Genomic DNA, 22458 nt, shown 5'->3' on the forward strand with positions numbered 1-22458 from the left:
ATATCTGTCCCTTTTTCCGTGAATATAGTTATTTCAAAAAGGAAAATAAAATGAAACGTAGTTAACATATTTGGAAAGGTGTACTCTCTAGCGTATACTGATATTCCACTGGCGGTGACGTCAACAAGTTGCGTCTTTTATTGCAGGGGTTCTTAACCTTTTCCGCTGGCGTACCACTAATTTGCCATTGATTTGGTCGTTTCCGAGTTTTCCTTTCCTGGTTCCGAGGCTTAGCTTGAAGTTTCAAAGAAGAAGTACCACTAATTCTAATTAAACACATTAAATGTACGCAAACCAAATGCGTTCAGGGAAAACTGATTTATGTTAATATTATCTTTCGATTTTCTTACTTAGTTCGCGTACCGCTCAACATCGGCTCGCGTACCACCAGTGGTAAGCGTACCATAGGTTGATAAACACTGTGAACATATACATGCAACTCTTACTGGAAAGGAATAACAAAGACAACTATTGCATCCAAGTTCATTGTTGAGATGTGATTCGAGGTCACTGTTGTGAGCCAACAATGACCTACTTTCCACTGCTGCGACAATCTATTCCAACAATAGCTTCGGTTATGTAAAAATGTGTTCCAACAAGGAAATCGGGTCATGCGGGTTGCCTAGTTTCTAGGAAAAACGTGACAGAGAGAAATGGAAAGGTGTTCTTCGCTAGAGCGCGAAGATAACCTAAAAGAAAGTTTTTTTAAGAATCTTGGCGTAAATGTCATACAATATGACACCAGTTCATCTCGAACGTTCTTATCGTCCAACAAAAAACAATACCAACATGGCGACCGCGAGAACTTATAAAAGAGAAAAAAATTACGGGGTTGCGGCAAAATTATTTTTGAATCTCTTGCCGGGAAAGTAAAATCTCAACTGTCTTTTTCGTGGACTTCAGGAGTCCATCCAAGAAAATTCGGTGAGACTGTCTTAAATAGCTCATGGCAGCTCGTAGGCCTACATCCTTTCCAACTCATTGATGATCATTCTGTCGTCTCTCATGTGAGGTTATGCGCTTGACAAAGCAATGTTAAATGAACTAAGAATGACATATAGCAGGCCAAGCATATTTTACGGTGTCCTTGAACTTTGTGTATCCATAGTACGTCACTGAGGTTACACTGCCAAGTGCATCAACGTGACATCACTCTAATTATTATCGCACGCAGTGCCAGAAATAACATGTCACGGGCCTCAATTACCATTCTTACTCAAACATCTTCTGAGAACTGATGTGTAGATCACAGTCAGTGTTCGGAATCAGTGGAATTGCACTGACTTACGTGATAAGAATACATTCAGGAACTACTTTCAGCTATTCAGTTCCACATAATATATCACCCCGTTTAATTCACCTAAATTAGCATGCCTTACTAAGACACAAAAACTTAGGAACAGATTTCTGATAACACTGGCACATTTATTTGTTTATATTTATTTAACGACGCTTTCAGTACTCATACTCTCTTCCTTCGAATGAGACGATGATAGGGAATAATGAAATGGAAAGGATGTGAAAGGAAGCGGCCGTGACTTAATTCAAGGTAGTTTCGGTATTTGCCTAGAGGGACTGATAAAAACCACAAAAATCTTTAGACAAGATAGTCGACTCCCGGACAGAGATTTAATACAACGCGATTACGAAACAATAGCGCTAATCACATGACTAAGATATTCTGATGACATGAGAGAGATAAAGTTGTTCACGTAAAGCTAAAATTGCGAAACTGAAAAGATGAAAATTTTCAGGACAGGTAATAAAGCGCTTTTGTTGCCGAATAAAATAGTTGTTCTCTGATAATTTCTGTGCTTACAAAGATATATCGTTGTTAATTCGTTTCTTTATAATTACAATATTTAACTTATTTCTCTTAACATAAATAGTAAGAAGGTGCAATGTGTCCCATTTGAAACAACCCAACAACCACATACTATAGTACAAAGCTTAAATCAGAAACATATCCACACCGTGTAATAGACTCTTCAAACATCCCTCATGACACTCTAGTCAAGGTCACCCTTGTCGCTAGGCCGCTGATCATTTGCGAGTTGCGCGAAATCTGTGAAGGTGCGAACATTGTCTACTTATGTATGACAGGCCCATTAGCAGTAGTAGTAGCAGCCATCACCCAATTTCATCCTTCAAGGCTACAGAAGTAATTCACTCTCCTTACCGCACGGCTGTAAGTCAACCTTAAATTATGCAGTTTGGTGACGGCTATCGTAGTTAATGTTATAAATTATTAAGATTTTAGATAGGTCCAGATGTTTTTATTCTTAAAATACAGAACTAACTAACTCCCTGGTAACAGAACTCGCAGGTCCAACACCGACAACGATCCTGAGATAACTCCATCCATTTTTCATCCTCACAATCCACCTCCCTAAGATCCATCTTGATATTATCCTTCAATATCTTTCTTGGTCTGCCAGTGGTCGTTTTCCAGAAGGATTTCCCACCAAAATTTTGTATGCGCCCCGTACATCCCCCCCATGCGTGTTACATGTCCAGCCCATCAGAGCCTCCTAGATTTCACTATTCTCCCGATGCTAGGTGACCTGTACAATTCACGCAGCTTCTCGTAGAAAATTGTAAATACCATCTGGGCGCGAACGCAGCCCCGACTACAAAAAATTTACGCACCCGAGTTACCCACATTTGGGGCAATCGCAGGGGTCAACCCAACCCTAATGTGATGGAAGGGAGAACAGCCTTCTGGATCACGGTAACCCCTACGTCAGGTATAACACAGCTGTAGAAAGTCTGTTAAGATTTATTCTCATGCTCGTCTGTTAACTGGATCAATTGGGTATGGTCTGTGAGTTAGAGATGCTGAAAAGCAGTGGTCCTTGTGCAGCTTTACAATACAGCCCCAGTGTCTGTAGACAAATAATAAAACGAATCCACAAATTTTATGCGAAACTTAACCTTGCCTCGCCACAGTTCAGGGTTCTGGGCTGATAAGATACATTTTTCTGGCGAAGTCACGACCGCTACAAACCTGGCTTTTCAAAGTTCTCCATACAAATTGCTCCACAGTAAGCACAACTGGCGGCTTCAACACACGCTTAGGACACGAAGGTGATGTAGATTCACTTTACGAATTCTATTCCTTGACTTCAGACGAAACTCTATGTTAAGCAGCGGTCGTTTCACGTCCATCACAGAAATTCGTTCAACAGCCATATTGGTATTAATTATGGAAAGGCAATAAGGCGATCTCAAGTGGCATGATATTTATACGTAGTTTCATTTCGTTCAGTAGTTAAAAATTATTGGACACGATCCGAAATACCTGCGTGTTCTTGAAAAATGATAAATTGGAACGCAACTGTCACTTCCCGGCTCCCAACAGAAACTGCATGACCCCACCAAGCGCCACAAGATTTTCTTGATTCTTGTCAAGCATCGTTGGACAAAAACAATAAAATCGACTTTCCTTTTCTTTATAAGAGGTGACAGAAGTGATGCATTTGCGGCAGTTTTCTTCCGAGTTATCAGTGAACGAATCGTAGAATAAGGAAAGTAGACTCAAAACACATGTAGTGAAACTTCAGATTCTCAGTGTCTTCTGGGATGTCGCTCCGTGTAGTCTGGTAGATATTTTTAACGACGTCAATTTCTATCTGACAACATGATTCAGCATCCCATACGACAGTTATCTTATTTAATTAACTCCCCAGAACTACTCGTTAAGATTTAACACATTACATATCATACTATTACAAACAACAGATTAAATTTTATAAAATGTTCTAAATTCTTAAAGTGAATGCATAATGAGAACGCATATCCGCCTGCTTGCCAGTATGTTTCGCATAAGGGATTTGAATAACATTTTGTGTGTTATATCTATCTTGAAATTTGTGGAGTGAATTTCTATTTGGTCTATTTACGTTTAGAAAATATTCAAATAATTGCATAAAACATCATGGGGTCTATGGCATCATTACAGTAACTTTAAAATAAAATTACATCAAATATAATTTATACTGATCCTTAGAGGTTTCTAACATTAAATAAATCGTCACTCCTTAATTATGTGGATATTAGTCCATTCCCTGAGGTATGACATGCACAGTCTTTTCGGAGTTCGCACAATAGCGTCTTCAAGCGATCGCATGAAATTGGTCTGATTATTTGTTACAAGTCGAATTCTTCGGAACCCTAACTGAATCACGCCAGCCATCGATTTTAGCCCTTTAAACGCTGTAAACGAGATTATATGTAGCCATGGACACAGAAGATGGAATTTTATTGCATGGAATTCAGCATGGATAGTGTTATGAGTTACCAATCATCTAGTAATTTCTTATATTATTGTGAAACCTCATAATAAAATAATTATAAGTTCTAAATACATTACTCAGGCAACGAGACAAGCACGACAAAGTTTTACCAAATATTAATGTTCCTTAGTATAATTTACTTTCGTATTTGAATCATAAGAAGGCCTGCATATTTAGCTTGCTTTTAGTTCATTGTAGCTTAAGTACGGTGCTTTGTTTATCGTACATTAAAATTACTGGTAATGTAGACCAAATTTCGTAATTTTATAAATATTGATTTACGATATTCATCTCCAGTGAAAAATGTGTCCCACGGCAATCACTTATATAAACTGAACACAAATAGTGCGATCAAATGTAAACAAACCAATATTGCGTTTCAGAAGCGCGAAAAATCGGAATATGAGCCTCTGGCATGACTGCTGACGTAACTACGAGGGATATAGTGTAAGCAATGTATTATTGGAACTGAAAAAAACAGCGCTCAAATCCTAATTGCTTTTCAACAATGTCGTCTCTTCTCTCGCACACATTTCTAAAATGCGTCGTTATCGGTGCTCCAACAGGTATCGGAACTACAATTGACAAAGTCTTGAACTTTTCCTTGCTATGAACGACATAACTCGCTTTGGAAAACCGGTTTCTGAATCGGTCCCACAATGAAACAACGCAGTGAAGTTGATCCAGACTTCGTGACGGTGACAATCATACTACGTCATCAACATCTTTTTTTTTATGTTTCCCCCTCAGAATTGGTTACTTAGATATGAGGTAGGTCACAGATCGACATGACTGCCTTCAGACATGGAGGGAAGCTGCGAGTAGGCTATGTTAAATTAGCAGTCACAGATAGCCAAAAATAGGTGGTTCTCACATTTGGCTGTTGGGAGGTCTTAATAACCTTTCACTGTAAAATTAACATTTTTAAAATGGAAGGTAGATGGCACACATTCCGTATTGAAAAGTGCAAAAACTGCAGGGATGAAACCATTAGGAAAACCTGTATGCAGATGGGATAATAATATTAAAAAAGACCTTTAAAATAGAATATGAAAATGTGGACTGGAATCCACTCAGGATAGTGTCCTGTGCCGCACGGTTATGAACTTCCGGATTCCATAAAAGCCGGGGAAAAATTTGGCCATCTGAGCGACTACCAGATTCTCAAGCAGGATTATGATCCATTCAATTACGTAGCTACTTGGTTGAATTCCTAAGCCTGCCACCACAAGACAACAGAGGGGGAAATATCCATGCCTTAAGACAGCCATCTACAGCGCACAGGCAGACACTAAATAACTTCTCCGGTTAGTGCAGTGTTATCAAACAAGGGCTCACCTGGCTGCCACCCACACACTACCAGTTCTCTCTATAACAGCGGCAGCACGGGTCGAAACTTTGCAGTCGACCGCGAGTACGCGACGCGCTAGTAGTGTTTTGATCGACACGCGTGTGTGAGGCGAGACGAGTCGAGTCGAACCGAACATCACAAGGTGAGTAGTGCACATATCAGAGCGTGTGAAAGCGTCGATCAGGAAGAACATCCGTCGCGTTTTCTGAAAACGGTATTATAGGAAGGATTTTAATTTGTGATGTTTACAATCGAAAACGCGTGTGTAAATTTATGTTCTGCCTTCAACCGCAGTCGAAACGTGAAACTTCGCGTTATATTTAGGCTGTTGAATTAAAGCAGGAAGGTTTTTAATTTTTATGAAGTGACATTAAAACGATTTACAACACTTGAGAAATTTTACTCTCTACCATTACTTAACGCGTCAGCTGTTTGTTCGCTGTCGAGTTAAGGGTGTAATTTATGAAGTTAAGATATAAAGTAATTTATAAAGCGTAGGTAAGTTTATATTCTACCATATACATTTGTAGAAACGTGAAACTTCGCGTTATTTGTTGGGTGCTGATTTAATTAACTGAAGTGGAAAACGTCATTTACAAAGCGTAGTAAATAGTATTTTGTACAATCCACTGGAGCCGAACCCTGAAACTCCACATTATTTGTCGGTTCGTGAATTACAATTTGGGGTATGTAATTAATGTACTGAAGTTGCAAAATCTGTTGCATTTCGTGGGAACGTTTGTCTTCCACTGCCCATAGGATTCTGTGGAACTTACGGGACAGGATAAAAGCATTATCTGCTTGTTTATTATATGGTGCAGTGCGTGCGCGGTTACGTAACAAATGAAATGATGATGATGAAATATTGTTTCTATTCAAACCGACTAAGACATGTGCCTCTTTTGCTACACCACGTTTATTAGACCACCTATGAACAGGCGCCTGTAGTTTCTACAGTGTAACAAAGTTTAAACAAATATTATTTTTCAAATTATGTAACAGCTTGCAACTTCACAAGCGTGTGTCTGAATATCATGTGTACTCCAAGGAAAGTAATCTCGCATGCATAGTTCTTACGACAGATTGCTAGGGCAACCATAGAAAATTGTCCGCTGGCTTTCGATTTAAATAAGCGGCAGGGAATCTTTGAATTGAATACCACAACAAATCTGTTTACGGCCGCGAAGTCAGATTGTGTTTCTGTGGTTTCTTCTAATGTAGTATACGTACATTATGAAGCTAACCGTTTTCTTGGTTGTTGCGCCATATAGCGTTGTAGAAATTTGCGGACGTTTCAGATGAACTTGCTACCTCCATCATCAGAAAGATAGTTTACATTATGTTTGTTGTGTGTGTAGGAAATACGGAACATTTTTCACAGTGAGGATTTTTCCTCTAGCCTCTGCGTCCAGACCGGCTCTGGGGCCCACCCAGCCTCCTCTCCAATGGGTACCGGGGTCCTTTCCCGGGGGTAAAGCCGGCCGGGGCGTGATGCTGACCACTCACCCCCATCTAGTGCCGAGGTCAAGGAAGAGAGGAGCTATACCTCCTCTCACCCCAAACGCCTACACGGCGTATAGTGGGACAAACTTTACTTTACTTTACTTTAACATATTACTAAGGTGATCGCATGAAGCAAGCTGAGATTGGCAGGACATATAGCAAACATGGGGAGATGAGAGTTGGCGTAATAGAATACAAGTTTTGAATCTTATATGAAAAGAGATTACTTTGAACTACGGGTTCGAAGTTTGGACTTGAACATGTGAGAATAACAACAATTATAATCGTAATATAACTAAGCGCGCGGTGAAACTGTGAGGATACATTCAGGAAATTATTTCATTTTCGTCCGCGGGTAATGTTTTACTCAACTTTCCTAAATATCAAGCCCATGAATTAATTTTTTAGTTTTCCGTTTAACATTGAAATTGCGTTGATTCATGAAACCAAAGTTATTTGTGCAGTAGCATTCCGCCGTGAGCAACCATCAACTAACCACTTGGTTATGGGACAGCCCTCTGACTGTTGCTACTCGCTTATACACTTCGTGGATTATGTGCAATAGGTTTCACAGTGCCTTAAGCCTCGTGGCCATCGGGCTTAGCCATTGTCTCTTCACAGAGGCCAAGCGCTTTGAAGCCTGTACAAAGGTTCAGATGTCATAGTGGCATTTCCGTCTACTTCTAGGTCTTCCTATATTCTTCCACCGGATTCATGTGCACGCCATTTAACGATCCTACGATCTGCATTGTCGTCGGTGTTTGCCAACAACTACTTGCACTTTTCAGTATGTTTCTTGGTTTTTGTTTCGTAATTCGTGCGATGCAAGGAGAGGGTGCAATACTCGGTGGAACACATTTGAAAATAGCTGTTTCTTATTTCTTATCACGAGGTCTAGTGATTGGGCATTTAACGGGCATCACAAATTAAACATTTTTTCCTACTTTCCGAAAGTGAAGACGCCAGCTTCCGAAACGTCGTGTGTACAGTATATTTTGTGTGTTCTTTGCACTCTAGCGTGAGCGAAGAATACCTTATGAGACCGTCCATGTCTTCCTGTCGCCGTTTTAGCAACACTGAGACAGCATTAAATTACTTTAAAAACATTGTTGCGCAACAATGACTTCTTATCATTATTACAGCAACGGGCTGCGTGATCTGGCGTGAAGAGTAACTTTCGGATGGCAGTGTACTTCGAAGAGTACACCTTTCCAATCTTGTTCATTCAAGCAACGGACATCATGCATAGACAATTTGGCTATAGTGGTTGTATACTGTTGTGACAAACCGTCGAAACGTCGTTACGTATGACACTATTGTTAATCTGTATCATGATATTGCACAGTATTTTTGCTTCATGCAGTTCGTACAAATTACTGACAATGAAAGTCCACTAGTCTCTCGGCCAGTGATGACCTACATGCCATTACGCATTGCGTATTATGCAAGCTGTCGTCACTGGCTGCCAACAAAAAACAAATAAGAGGACTCAGAAGTTGTCAGTGTGACATGCAGTTGAATTGTCGAAATGAACGTTCTTCGTAGTACATGACCGGGTGTAGTCCAGTTTGAAAGAAGACAATTGGACGTAGTTGGCGGATTTCCTTAAACCACTTTTCCCTTTCCGTGATAATCATCTGAACTTGTGACGCAATTAACATTTTTAATATCTTGTTTCTCGTTTGTGGAAATGTCAACTAACTAACGAACTAACACGTGTCACGTAATTTTCATTTCTGTACGACAACACCACAAGCAGAAGTCGCAGGTTCACATTCAGACCAGACGCGTCCTTCCCCTAGTACGTGCTTAAGTTGTAATGAAGTGAAGACCAGGTAGGTTCTCCTTGTCTGTCCGTATCCGCTTACTCTTGACTGACGTCTGAAGACATTTTCATTCATCCTATCATTTAATAGTTTTATCTCTTCCTAGCTTTATCTTGCGTCTTAAATTTCGTCCATTCTTGCCCTTGGGCGCGACCCAGTGGTCCGGACTAAAAACTCATTACACCTATGTATAGTTACCCTTGTCCTGATCCTAACAGTGCTGAAAGGAACTGTTTTCTGTGATGTACCCAGGAAGATATGAGAATCACACATTTCGATTAGGATAAGGTAAGTTTTCCAAGTAAAAACTGTGTCACATAGATGTCGCAGGAGTAAATTTTAAATAATATGCAATTCTGTAGTGATTTATGCACATTTAAGTAAAATATATATTTGAGCATTTTATATCGTAATTTGTTGTTGTTGAAGGAAACGAAATTTAGTTATTCGGTATCAAAAAGGTGCCAGGAGGGACTTTTTGGCCCAGAAGTAAAACGGGCAAACTCTTCTTGGCCCGCGGAAAGAAAAGTTGGACCATCTTACAACAATTTATGTAGGGATAACACGACAGCCACCGGAGCGTACTCTCACATTGGACTGTTTTAACACCGAAGATTTTCAGCAAATCACATACTAAGAGTAAGATTAATTAGGCACTAAATAATTAAGATTAAATTGATGGGTGGGTGAGCGAGTACGTGGATGTTTGAGAGAGTGACTGAGTGTATCATTTAGGTGGATGTTCAAGTGAGTGAGCAGGCAAGCGTGTGACTGCATGAGTGGATGACCACCTGAATTACTTTCCGTAGTTCGGTGAATGGAAGGTAAATAACACATTATTTTAGCTTGGCATGAATACTTCATAAACTGTTTGACGCACAAATTAAAAACTTCAGTATGGTTTTGTTGCAAAAAGGAGCTTCGCGTGTTTCAATAGGAACTCTTAAATCAGTTATTTTTAACATTCACGAGTCTGGTTAAATTACGAATTTTTGCTTCGGTTTAAAGAAACAATTACTTCTAATTTAGCTTCTGATGCCCTTGTAATTGTATATGTGAGTAATGCTTTGCCAATGAATAATTAAGATTTTAAGCAACGTTGTGATTTACATTCAAACGAGCCTTAGACACGGATGACTCCTCACCAGGCCAGAAACTATGGGGGTACTTGAGGCTGAAACAAGGTCATTGGAGTTTCTGAGGTCCATGTCGCTCTTATCAGCTGTGCTATTACTAAATCCTTTATCGACAAGCCAGCTGGAATGAGGTGATCGTTGCCAGACTTCTCCGTCAGCTCATGAAGGCACACTTCACGGTAGTTCCTGCCGTATCCTCTCAGACAGTCTGGTTGTGCATGATTGAATAAAATCTCCAGAAATTTAATGTTTCAGTCTCTGAGGAAACTTTCCTTCGAATCCATCTTCGCGACTTCCTTTCTCGCTTCTTGTAGCTCCCCCCTTCGTTGTTCCTTTAAACATATGTAAAATGTACTTTGTCTGCATGAAATGATTACCATTTTCACACACACAAAACACTATCAGACAAATTTGTGTTCATATTTTCCCACTATAACGAATATTTAACAGGAAGTAGTATTTTAGGTTCTCGCGGCGGTGAGTCCGAAGATGTTGCGCAATGTAGTCTGATTGAAGTTTGCCGACGTTTCAGAGGTTTTTGCTGCCCACCTACACTCAACATGAAACTCGGATCGACGTTTAAACGCCACGTCGTATGTACAGTAAACTGAAATACGACACAAGACTGCAGACAAGCATGTCCAATGATACATCTGAGATTTTACGGCTGCGAAAATCTGGATTGTGGTCTTCTAGTTTATGGCGCCGTTAAGTCTCGTACGTACATCGAGATCAATATTTCCTATTATTCGCATAGGACATTCCACGATCGATACATATCCTTAAAACAATCAACTGATATTGGCCGAATATCAACTACTATCTTCGTTATTATGCAAACTTTATCATTATTACTTTGTTTATTAATGGAAATGGTTACTTGGGAGATAGATTAAGAGGAGGGGGCTGATATACTACAAGGTCTTATTACATAAATGAGTTATTTGTTTTATATTTACAATTTTTCTAAGAGTTCGTGTTTTTTGTTCGGTTTACTAAGTTAACAAAGCAATAACTTTTTTTTAATATTACAATTTGTGCCAAGACAATAAACAACATTCCTTGGTGTCATAATCCTGAAGACCACCCAATCCAAGATCTATAATCATTTTATGATACTTTTTTCTATATTTATTTATAACGAAATACAAGGAAACGGCGCGTGTCTTTTACGTACCCTTTTATTCTCAAAAGCTTCTTCAGAAATATGATATATAATTATGTTTCTCTACTGTAGATGGCTTTGCGTACTCGAGAATTGAAGATCCTATGCAGTGTTTGTTTGATTGGCTTTGTGAATCCTGGATTTGTATATCTGGAACATAAAAATCGCGATCTTTGTCGTAAGTAAAATTTCAAAGAAGGTATAGTACAGGAATACTCCAGGTTGAAGTGTGACGCCTTTGTTTTAATTGTTGCACATTATGACGAGCATCTATGTGGACGGGAATACGAAGTATTCTAATCGAATCCAGCACACAATTAGACAACCTAATTCACCTCCCCCTAGCGTTCAGTGGAGATCAACGTGTTGAATCGATACTGACACAGTTAATAAACGCATGTAGTTTGACATACGCCTTGACTAGAATAAATTATCTCTTGAAAATTGGAGAGAAACGTTGCTTGGTTTGCTGTGTCGTAATGAATCGGTTAAACTTGGAACAACATCCGTGTATGTACTTCGGTGTCCGAACGCTCGCCTGCCAGACGGTTTCGATTCCGGACCAATATGTTAAAATTTTATCTATAACCCTGATTACGCGAAATACGGACCTGAATTTGGGTCGCATACCTTTTCAGTACGTGGGGTTTTATATTCCCTGGGCCGTGGTTTAGTCCCCTACCAGCGCATCAACAATGTTATGAGGGACTGAAAATGTGAAATATCTCTTTTTCGGCTTAATTTCTGTACTGATTCAACAAAATCCTGATATTCGTGACTTACGAGACACAGACACATCGGTGCAATTACCTGTATTGCAGCTTAGTGTCTTGTCTATGTTAAAAATGGAGTAGGGATATGTAAATTCATTTTAAGAAGTCAGCACACTTTCTTCCGAAATTCACTATGTTTAAATGGGTGACATTTGAAGTGTAACCATTTTAACACTGTTCTTATATAAAAACCTTGAAATTTTAATTTCTGATTCGTCTGTAAATTTAGTTTGGACACCAGTATTTATATTATTTCAGGAATTATTCTTATTGACATAAAGACTTATCTCTCTAACATGCTGTAACCGTCTCCTCACGTTCACTTAGCGCCCTCTGATAGATCAAGAAGATGTAGTCTGCATATTTCTACAAAACGTTGATATAGATATGGACAAACAACTTGGAGTAGGGTGAAGAGACAATTGTATGAAATTGTTAGCGATTCTGCGCAAGAAGTGAAAGAATGACTTGAATAAAAATATAATACCCTTTGTCAATTAAACGAGATTTTAAAACACAGAACGTTCACTAACCTTGCACAAAGGACCTGGCCTGCTATCCACAACTGAAACCTGAGATAAATGTTTTCAGCATGGCTTGGGCAAGACTTCCGTTGATTACGAGCCGCTCGTAACTGTCGCTCACGAGTCGCGTAGTTTGCCTGTATCAAACCCACTACATGTCCACACTGAGTCTGAGCCCAAGAGGTTATAATCGATTCCTTTTTGTGTAATTTTCTCCGGCCTCCAGTTACTTCTTGAATCGTAATATTCTCTTCTGCTTCGGTCTCAGGCATTCTCCGTATCTGTTTCCATCCCCTAGCTCAGTGCGAGGGACGAAGTACACACACATTTTAAAGCAACAGGTAAAATTAGTTTTGTATATCTGAATCCAATGGTATTATTAGTATTGAAGTCAACAAAGTCAAATCTTTCTGAACCCTAAAATGTATCACGCCAACGGCTGGTGCTTTTAATACTTGTTTACATGAAACTGACGTAGAATAGAGCAACAGCGAATTGGTTTGTCGTGTACCTGTTCAGAATTCAGTACGTGCCAGAAATGTACAATGTATCTAGTTCGCGTGTGTGACGCCATCTATGTACAACGGACACGAACTATCTCAGTCAGCAAATTGTTCGTTTTAAAAAGAAGACGCTACGCAAATAAATGTGTTACGCCTAGTTAAAGAGGGAGTTGCATAAGAGATAGACCAACTTACTTTCCAGGAACACGCGCCTGGCTGATTCATAAATGACGTGAGCTTCAGGTCATTGCTAGGGTTGGGTCATCTCCATTCTTATGCGGGGAATTTAAGTTTTATTTTCATCATCAGCTGTTAAAATTGGGCTGGGTTCCGAAGTGGCATGCCGAAATGAAACGCACCACGGAATTGCAGAAGGAGATGGGTTCTTTGGCAAGTGGGAATCCTGCTCGTCTCACTCTAAAGCGATATGTTTGCAGGAAAAGAACGTAACTGCTAGGACGACCTTCGAATTATGTCTGGTACTGCGCATTTCACTACCTCCATTAACATTGTATATTTTATTTTCTCTTGAATTTAACTTACATTCCCTTCTAATATTATTGATCTATAGTACGTAAGAATGCCTTGAATGTATATGACTCGCGTTTATTAATGAAGATGTGCTGTTCACAGCCGGAAACGTCGTAGGTGTATACTGTTACCCACCTTTCTCACATTACTTTCAGAATTACGCAAATTTATGGTGCAGCTAACCTGAGGAGGCAGAATGGCTCAACTATTATGTATATTCATACAGAAGAAATTAGTAAAATGATGTCTATTACCTTCAATAATAATTACTGTAGATAATATTGTAAAGACAAATATTTTTGGGTTTAGGGATAATTTTTCCTGTGGTATTTAGCGATTGATGTCTAATGGCCATGCCTATGATAGACGGACTTTCTAACTTGGTAGCTGATAAGAAATGTAAACATTTCTCGAATTTACCCACAGTAACAATGCGGGAATTCTGCTAGTATTATATAGATTTAGTCCGTACCGCAAAGAAAACACTTCATTGAAAAGATCAAGTGGTTAATGTTGTTTAGGAAAATAAATTTCTGTTTACACCGAGAATCGTACGAAACCAATAAATACACCCTATGGGAATAACGAAAATTTACAGGCCGTTAAAGCAGGCGATACGTGGCTTTTGAAATGTTAGGAAAATATCGTAAGGGGATACAAGAAATGGTAACATTTTTGTGGGTGAACTGAGAAAGCGGATATTTGGAAAACCGAGAAGGCGGTAGGTTAACATTATGACTAATTTTAGAGGAATATTGAGTTGTTAGAAGGAACTTCCTTAGAATTGTGTGCAATAGTGGGCTTTGGTATTAGCAAAGTTGAATATTCGGTTTCTGCCAACAGTGAGTTATTTTTATGAAACCTAAATTGAATGTTACGATAGTGGAGCCAATTGCTCCTGGAAGATTGTAAGTCTTGCCATAACATCAACATGGTAGTCTTGCAAACTTGTAGCGTGGCGTGAGAAGACTAGAGTTCTTAAGAATAGTTTCTATAAGGTTATTTTTTACTAAAAGTGAAAAATAACAACACAGTGGGTCCTCGATAATTGACAGATGTATATTTGACATGTTATAAACACATCTACAATAAGTACGAATGGTGATGAGATCTTCGAGGGCTGATATTTCTGAACCAAAAAGTGAACCATACGAAAGAAAAGTAAATTTAATTATTGTTCTACCCGTTATTGAAAGAAGTGATGAAAATGTCAAAACTTAATTTGATCGAACTTCCTTGAACGTAAATTATCCTTATAGCCTGTTTATCTCGCAGATTTAGTGTATTGGGTTCTATATTTGACAGAACTGCGCAACCCTTATTTTGTCTTACGTTTTATTTTTGGAACAAACTGACCTGCCGAAACAAACAAAAATAGCTTTCAGTTCTGAAGCGGATAAAGTAGAGTGCATTGCCAGTAACTTGCCTTGTTTCGTAATCCTGAAGAAAACATATGTATCTCCCTTTTGCACACTGTAGTGCTATTTCCATATGACCAGATGGGTACGCAGAACTAGTACACACATACCCGATAACTGCACACACACACACCTGCAGTGCAGTATTAATGCACAAGATTTCTTAGAAAAAATCACTATGGGAAGTCTTTGAGCAGTAATTGAGTTCCTTTCAATCAAGCATTCAGGGGCCAGCGGCGAGATGAAAGAAATGCTGAGTTACAAACCGTCGATGTTGGTGCAATACGAATGCATGACCCTTTTAATATCTATCTCTAAGTGGGGTCAATCAGAAGAAACTACTTACATTCTTTTCTTTCGTCCCTGATCGTTTTATTTTATGTGTTCGAGCCCCTTGTTCCCTTTTCGATCTTTCATAACCCCATTTTCTTTCAAGGAGCAGTGAAGTGGCTGGTTAGAGACTGTGGCCAGGATTTGATTCTTGGGAGGGGCATGAAGTTTTCTCTTCGCCACCACTCTCAGGACTCTGGTGGGCCCTGTCCAGATTTATGCCAGGGACATTTCCCTAGGGTGTAAGCCTAAACTTCGCCGTTCATAGACTGTGATTGTTGAGGTTTTCATTTTTTTCTGTATCTCCTGCCGATTGCCAAGATAGTAACTTTAAATAGGCTATGGCTTCTTTCGACATTCTCTAAAGTTGGCCATATAGAATTATCTCCGTACGGATAAAATTCCGCACATGACAGCTATAAAGGAAAACATATCTTCTTCTAAAGGTTGAATCGAACCAGAAGGCTGACGAATGACGACGACCTATCGTGCAGATCGAAACAGCATTAAAAGACTTAATTGTTACGAGGTAGATTCCGCTAGAATGTATGTACCGCTGTGGTAGAAACATCGCACTAAATGAATCGTATTTTTAATTATCGACAGGTATGTTAGAAATATTTTTCAATTTTTGGGTCTGTGTATTTATTCCAGTTAGAATTCCCCCAGCTAAAAAAAAAGTTTCACTTTCTTGCAGCACCACGTGCCTCAACTGTGGGGCTTGGCAGATTTTTCACTCACGAGAGGAAGTGTACAGTGCCATTAGTGATCCCAGACTGCCGCTGATTGGTTCAGCTTTCACCATGTGACAGTCTTCAACTGTCACCAACCAACTAGTCTGACATTTAATATAGTGATGTGTTTTATGATTGTGTTACGAAATGGTGGAGTCATAAATGTCTTCTGCATAATAATTCTACTAGGTTTGAAATGGAGTCGTTGTTCTTTCATGAATTGATGACTTTCGGGTCATAATGCCGTGTCAGTAGGGAGAATGTTTTCTCAATGCGATCGGGCCAAAGACAGCTGTAGAAGCCTGGATTATACTCACGGTGTACAAAGCCACCAAAAAGGGATGCTTCAAAGCAGCAATGAGAATTTTTGTTATAGTTGCAATAGATCAGAAGTAAAAGAGAACGGTGACAAGAAGGAATCCACTGTTGAACACCAAGTTGTGGATTAAACTTGACTCGTATTGCTTTCTTCATGAAGGCCGGACAAGACACTAGTCGCCGAAACAGGCGTCTCGTTTGCAGGGCCGGGTAAGGTCATGGCTCTATCTTGGCTTCGTAAGATTTAATTACAAGCAACTAATACGAACTGCATTAATAATACGCAGCCCTGTACGTCCACACCGCCACGGTGGTCTAGCGGTTAGAATCCCGGGTTCGATTCCCGGCGGTGCCCGAATTTATAACTTGTGTTGGGCAAGGCCGTGATCTAGGCCAGTGGTATTCAACCTGGGAACGTGTACCTCCGGGGGTACGCAAAGACATCTTAGGGGTTACGTGAAATTTAAAATATATATTATTTTATGATTAACACTGAATAATCAGTAATGTAATGTATTTAATTTATTTTAGATGTAGATTATATACTATGTATAACTTGTAATATACACCAACAACTTTGGGGGTACAAAGTTGAAGAGAAATTATATCTGGGGGTACACGAACGAAAAAGGTTGAATACCATTGGTCTATAAGTTTTCCTCCGGGGCTTCCCCGGTTTCTCCGTGGCATCTCAACAATTACTCCATACACACAGAAGAAGGCAATGGCAAACCACTTCTGTATCACCTGCCTAAAAAATATATTTGAACAGGTCCCAGTCCGAGAAAAGGATGGAATTATCCTGTTCATAATATGTCGTCAACCTCCTGTAAAGGAGACGGCGTAATAAAGATGATGATACGTCCACCAGTGCCGGGAATACATAGTTGTACATATGCAGCACCAAGTGCCCACCCCTCTTCAGAGTACACTATCAGTCAGCTGGAACATCTGCAAACTGAAGTGATTGCACTGCAGCAGATGGAGGACTATACTCTGTTCAGAATGTGTATGGAGCTAAAGTAAATATGGACGAGGAGAAATTACAGGCAAGTGACATGCGCAGTTCTTAATCACACAAACCGTTCTTCAGTGACTGTATGATCAGCGCACAAAGGCATTTCCCTGGTACCAGACCAATAGGCTGCCAGTATGACATTGCTCCGTGGCAATGTTTGTTGATGTATGCTCCAGTTACATCCTGAATATATTATTGCATACACTATGCTGATATCTAGACCGTTCGTTCCATTGCCCATAGGATGCAATATATGCCTCAATGTCAACCTCGCCTTTATATGGTGAATACCCGGTTTCGTTGTCGGAGCGACAAAATTGCTGTCGGTTTCGTTGTCGGAGCGACAAAATTGCTGTCGGTTAGAAGAAAATGCCACTACCGACTTCTAAGAGTATGAGTCACGGAGGTATCATTGCATCTAGTGTTTTTGCTTGGTATTATTTTACTGCTGGTTTATGCTACAAGCAGATATTACGATGTCCTTCCATCGAATGACAAGGATGATTAGTGTAAAATGAATTGGAAAGGACGTAGAATGAATCAGTCGTGGCGTAATTTAAGGAACTAATGTTTTCCTGGAGGGACTGAGGAAAACCTCGAAAGATCTCAGTCGCGATAGACGGCCTCCGATGGACATTTCAACCAGGGGCCTTCAACACATCAGCAGGTGTGCTATACACATTTTAAATTCTGTTTCAGCAATTTCAGGGACAAAAACGGTTGTCTGATTTTTGTTTACGGACTGTTTATTTAAATTCGCTGTGTATCACAAGATAACAACTGGTCAGCCATCAACCAACAGGATAGATGAGATTGAGCCGTAAACCACGAAAACGGGGGGTCATATACAATATCGATTCCGACAAAGAATATGATTTGAAATATAAATAAAATATAATTTAATATTAAAAATAAATCAGCCAAACTGAACAAATAAATTTGTTCACAACTTGCATTAGTTTGATTCAGATCCACAAAGACGTTCATTTCTGCCATATTTATCTTTTTTACGCCACGTGTTTTACAAGAATAATCTGTTGAGTGAATTTGGTTTCGTCCCTGATAGCGCTGTAGCTATTGCAGGAGCAAACAACCAAATACAGGTTTCACCATATCGAGTTTTCGATATATGGAATAATTCGAGTGAACTGACTTCGCCGACATATTTTACAGCAGCTTTTGGACCGACGAAGAAAGACATTATCATACAGAGTGTTGATCTTGGTATATGCCATTGTGGCGTCTATAGGAAGAACGCGGTCACAGACCTGTATCTTCAACACTTTACCGTAGAGTTTACTTAATTCCCCACTTTAACTTCACGTGTCTAGTTATGCTTTCATTCCGTTTATCTTGGATGTCAACGAAGGCTGTGTTCACATTCATGGCACGTATGTTAGTAAGACAACTTAAAGGCTGTTTAACTCTAAAACTGAAGGGAAGTGTCTAATTTTATATGAATGCAAATAGCAGATTGTCAGACTTTAATCAACATTCGTGTAAGCAGTAAACACAGTATCACAGTTTAATGAGTTTGGTTGAATTGTATTTTGTCCATGCAAATCAACCTCGTCATGATGTTGTAACCATTTAAATACGACACCAATCAACATGTGCATCTGAAATATATTAAAATATATAATAAAATTCAGGTCAATACACAAAACTTTATTTGGATGTTAAAATTTAAAATTTAAATGTTAAAATTTATTGTTAAGACGATTTATATTTATTTGTGGGATTATTTAACGACGCTGTATGTAGCTTCTGATTGTACAGCGTAGAATGACATGATAAAGGAATTAGAAAGGGAGGACTTAGGAGACTGAGGAAAACCATGAAAATCGAAAGTCCTGATAGAATGCCTCAGGGACGAAATTTTGATCCGGGGCAACCTGGACACTGAGCTAGAGGGCTAGCTAACAACTCTGCAGCGACGTTCGGTTTATTGAAAAGTGATAACTGAGTGAGATAGACAGGTCTGCTGTTCCCGCTTTCTGTCTTCCGTTAAAAACTCTTTATCATCCTGTCTAATTTCCAAGATGCTGAAAATATTATGTATTTTGAGGGAAAGAAAGGAAGTTTGCTTGAAATAAATGCGTTATTAAGCAGGCAACAGACACTCCGTCTTCCTTCGTACAGTGTCAGAGTAATTTATCATTATTCTCTAATTTGCTGTCGTCATCAGTCTTGATGAAAAACAGTGCGACGTCAGGAGCAGGAAATAAATAAACAGCACCTCGGCAGCTTCTTTATCATATTTATCAATGTCGCTAATAGCAGAAGCATGAGCCATAATGAATGTCCTGTCACCAGCCTTCCGAGTGGGCAGACCAGCTCGAACAAATTGGTCACGCCGGGCAACTTTGACTGCCGTGGCCACGGTACCTTATTTCAAAGTCGGCTCACAGTTCTGAAGGTGACCACGGCCCATTAGAATGAAACTTCACTGGCATTTATAAGCTATGGAACAAGAGATATTAATCAGCAATGGACGGATATTAGGTCAAATGTTGTATGAAAAATTACTAAGAATGCGCCTAATTTTCAATTTATATTTAAGTATGAGCTGAATTAATTTAAATAAACAAGGAACATGTACGTTTCTTCCACAGCAATGATATTCAGACTTCCTTGCAACTGAACACACTAACCCAAAGAATTTCTACGAAGACCTTACAGAGTTCGCTTTCCTTAAAACTTAGCGAGACTACCAGTCACTATAAATTAGCAGTGTTATGCATTCTTTTCCATTTTCTGTGCGCAATGTCCACCGTTACCGATTTGTCCTACATGACCCCAAAATTTCGCGCCGTCGTCATGTTTGTGATTTTTAACGAAAACTGTGTCTCATAGGATGTGTCCTTACGATTCATCTCCGTTCAAAATTCTGCATGCCTAAATCTCTCTCACCTATCGTCATGAAACCAAAAGATAAACACAATTCGGGCGGTTGCCATGTTGCTGCTACAAACAAAATTACCTTCTCAGCAGTTGCATGCTTTTTAAGAGTTATTGTCATACAATAACGCAAAATCCTACGTTAACTGGAGCTAGTGTCGTCCCGCCTCAAAATTTCGTACTAGTGCAATAGTCGTCTCAGATAGGGCATGAAATTAAGAATAAAAAGGTAATGTTGTACTCCTGCAAAATTCAAAAGTCCGCCTGGAAGTCCTGGTACCGGGATATGGGGGGGGAGTCTGGTTAGAATTCCGACATGGGACCGAAAATGGAAGTTCTTGGTAGTTTAGTGACGTATCTGAAGACGAATTCCCAAAAACTACTTTAAGACATATACAACGATTGAGTCGTAAACATCTCGTATCATTTGATACTACATAAGCTTTGTAGTTGATACAGAATTGTAAGACAGCCTAAATTGGAAGCAGTCGGTGTGCCGCATTAAGCCACTTCAGCACCAGTCTGACGACATTCAGCTCATCTCACAGATGTCTGCATTGCGTCACCGCATACCAGTCAGTGATCAAACTAACATTTTGTTTGAAAATTGTTTTACTGGTGTGTCTAAAGTATAACAGTTTTAGGTAATGTTTATTTTTAAATATTTAAAGTCGACTTGTCCTATTTGATTCCATAAATATTACAACATCTTATGCTGGTAACTCACATTTGTGGTGTGAAGTGTAAACTACGTTCAAACAACAACTTATTCTCTTCACTGGCTGTAACCTACGAAAAAATCACTTTCCATCCTACGTCCCATACTTGTATGAAAGCACACCTGCTGACAGCGCCGTACAGTGTCGGCAACTTCTCTGCTACATCAGAGCAGCGGGGCTGTATACCCAGCTCCATGGCGCATGTTTCTCTAGTAACTAATCCACTCGGCTGCTCAAGGTATACCAACAAACAAAACATAAGTAAAAAATAACCTACGACTGTGCTCTACCCTCGGTAACAACTCCAATTCATCTCTCCAACCTTGGCCACCCCGAGGGACCAGGGAAAACACCAAACACGGTAGTTGCCCCGTCCACAAACACAACAAAATCAATACCAATTCGGACGGGCAACCGCAATGTTTAACAACAACAACAACAACAGCCAAATACAAACCGAGCGGATCCTCAGCAAAAGCCCAAGTCCCCTTTCGTGTGCTGGCGAGAATAGGTCTCCCCCGAATCAGCCCCCCATCCTAAACCGACCAAACCTCCCCACACGCATGCGCACCCACCTCGAGGTTTTATCCGTCAAATCTCCAGAGTCGAATGTAGTTGACTCAGGGCATTCAGATTATGTTGTTCAGGGTGTAACACCGCGCAGTCTTACTTGCAGAGGAACATACTGTTCTGATACGTAATGTACATGTTGTTTGACTTTCTACCCTGAAGACGGAGGCGGTTGGTAATAATCTACACGACTAAACGTAAGCAACAACCCATAATATAAATCCAAATTATACACATTAATTTGCCTATTACGGAGAAACTGTATTTTCTCCAGCTTGAATTTTACATTTACATTTTTCACTACTAGATATCATTATTTAAATAATAATCATCATTGCTGTTGTTATTATTATTATTATTGGCATTGGCAGGTTCAAGCTATGCTGTTTATTTTGATCTTAGCAGTGCATTTGATCTTGTCCCTCATAATCTATTACTCAAGAAGCTCAGTGCTTTTGGACTCTCTGATGTTTACGTAAACTGGTTTCGTAGTTACTTCACTAACAGACAATCCCAGGTTCGTGTTTCTGGAACTCTTTCTCCTTTTGTGGCCCTCTCTGGAGCTCCACAGGGATCTGTTTTGGGCCCTCTCCTTTTCAACTTGATTATTGACGACATGTGCCAAGTAATTGATCATTCTAAATGCCTTCTTTTCGCTGATGATATCAACATTTTTCGTGCCGTTAAATCTCCAAACGACTGCAATCAACTTCGAACTGACATTGAATCTGTTCAAGGTTGATGCACTACTAACTTCGTGAAACTTCTCCAGGAAAACCACTACTTTGATCTTTGATTACAAACTTTTTCAGTCCTCTTTAACAGTGGTATTCAACCGGGGGT

General features: G+C 39.6%; 1 protein-coding gene and 1 long non-coding RNA gene across 3 annotated transcripts in view; one reads left to right on the forward strand and one right to left on the reverse strand.

Annotated features, from left to right (window-relative positions):
• The first annotated feature begins 5647 nt into the window (after positions 1–5647).
• Positions 5648–22458, forward strand: part of LOC110828108 (tubulointerstitial nephritis antigen-like) — a 47192-nt gene continuing 30381 nt past the window's right edge. Inside the window, exon 1 of one of the 2 annotated variants that reach the window (XM_022060481.2) lies at positions 5648–5788. The gene's annotated coding sequence lies outside the window, so the exon portion shown is untranslated. Of the gene's footprint in view, positions 5789–21645; positions 21813–22458 lie in introns of those variants that run through there. The other variant, XM_022060471.2, reaches the window with a different exon arrangement.
• Positions 9666–13139, reverse strand: LOC110828128 (uncharacterized). The gene is made up of 3 exons (XR_002542562.2): positions 12583–13139; positions 11289–11426; positions 9666–10443 (listed from the first exon to the last, which is right to left on the reverse strand). It is a non-coding gene; the product is annotated as an uncharacterized LOC110828128 (long non-coding RNA).

Source organism: Zootermopsis nevadensis, unplaced genomic scaffold, assembly GCF_977971745.1.
Source record: "Zootermopsis nevadensis isolate Lab colony 2312 unplaced genomic scaffold, Znev_1.0 Znev_ptg000006l, whole genome shotgun sequence".
NCBI lineage: Eukaryota > Metazoa > Arthropoda > Insecta > Blattodea > Termopsidae > Zootermopsis > Zootermopsis nevadensis.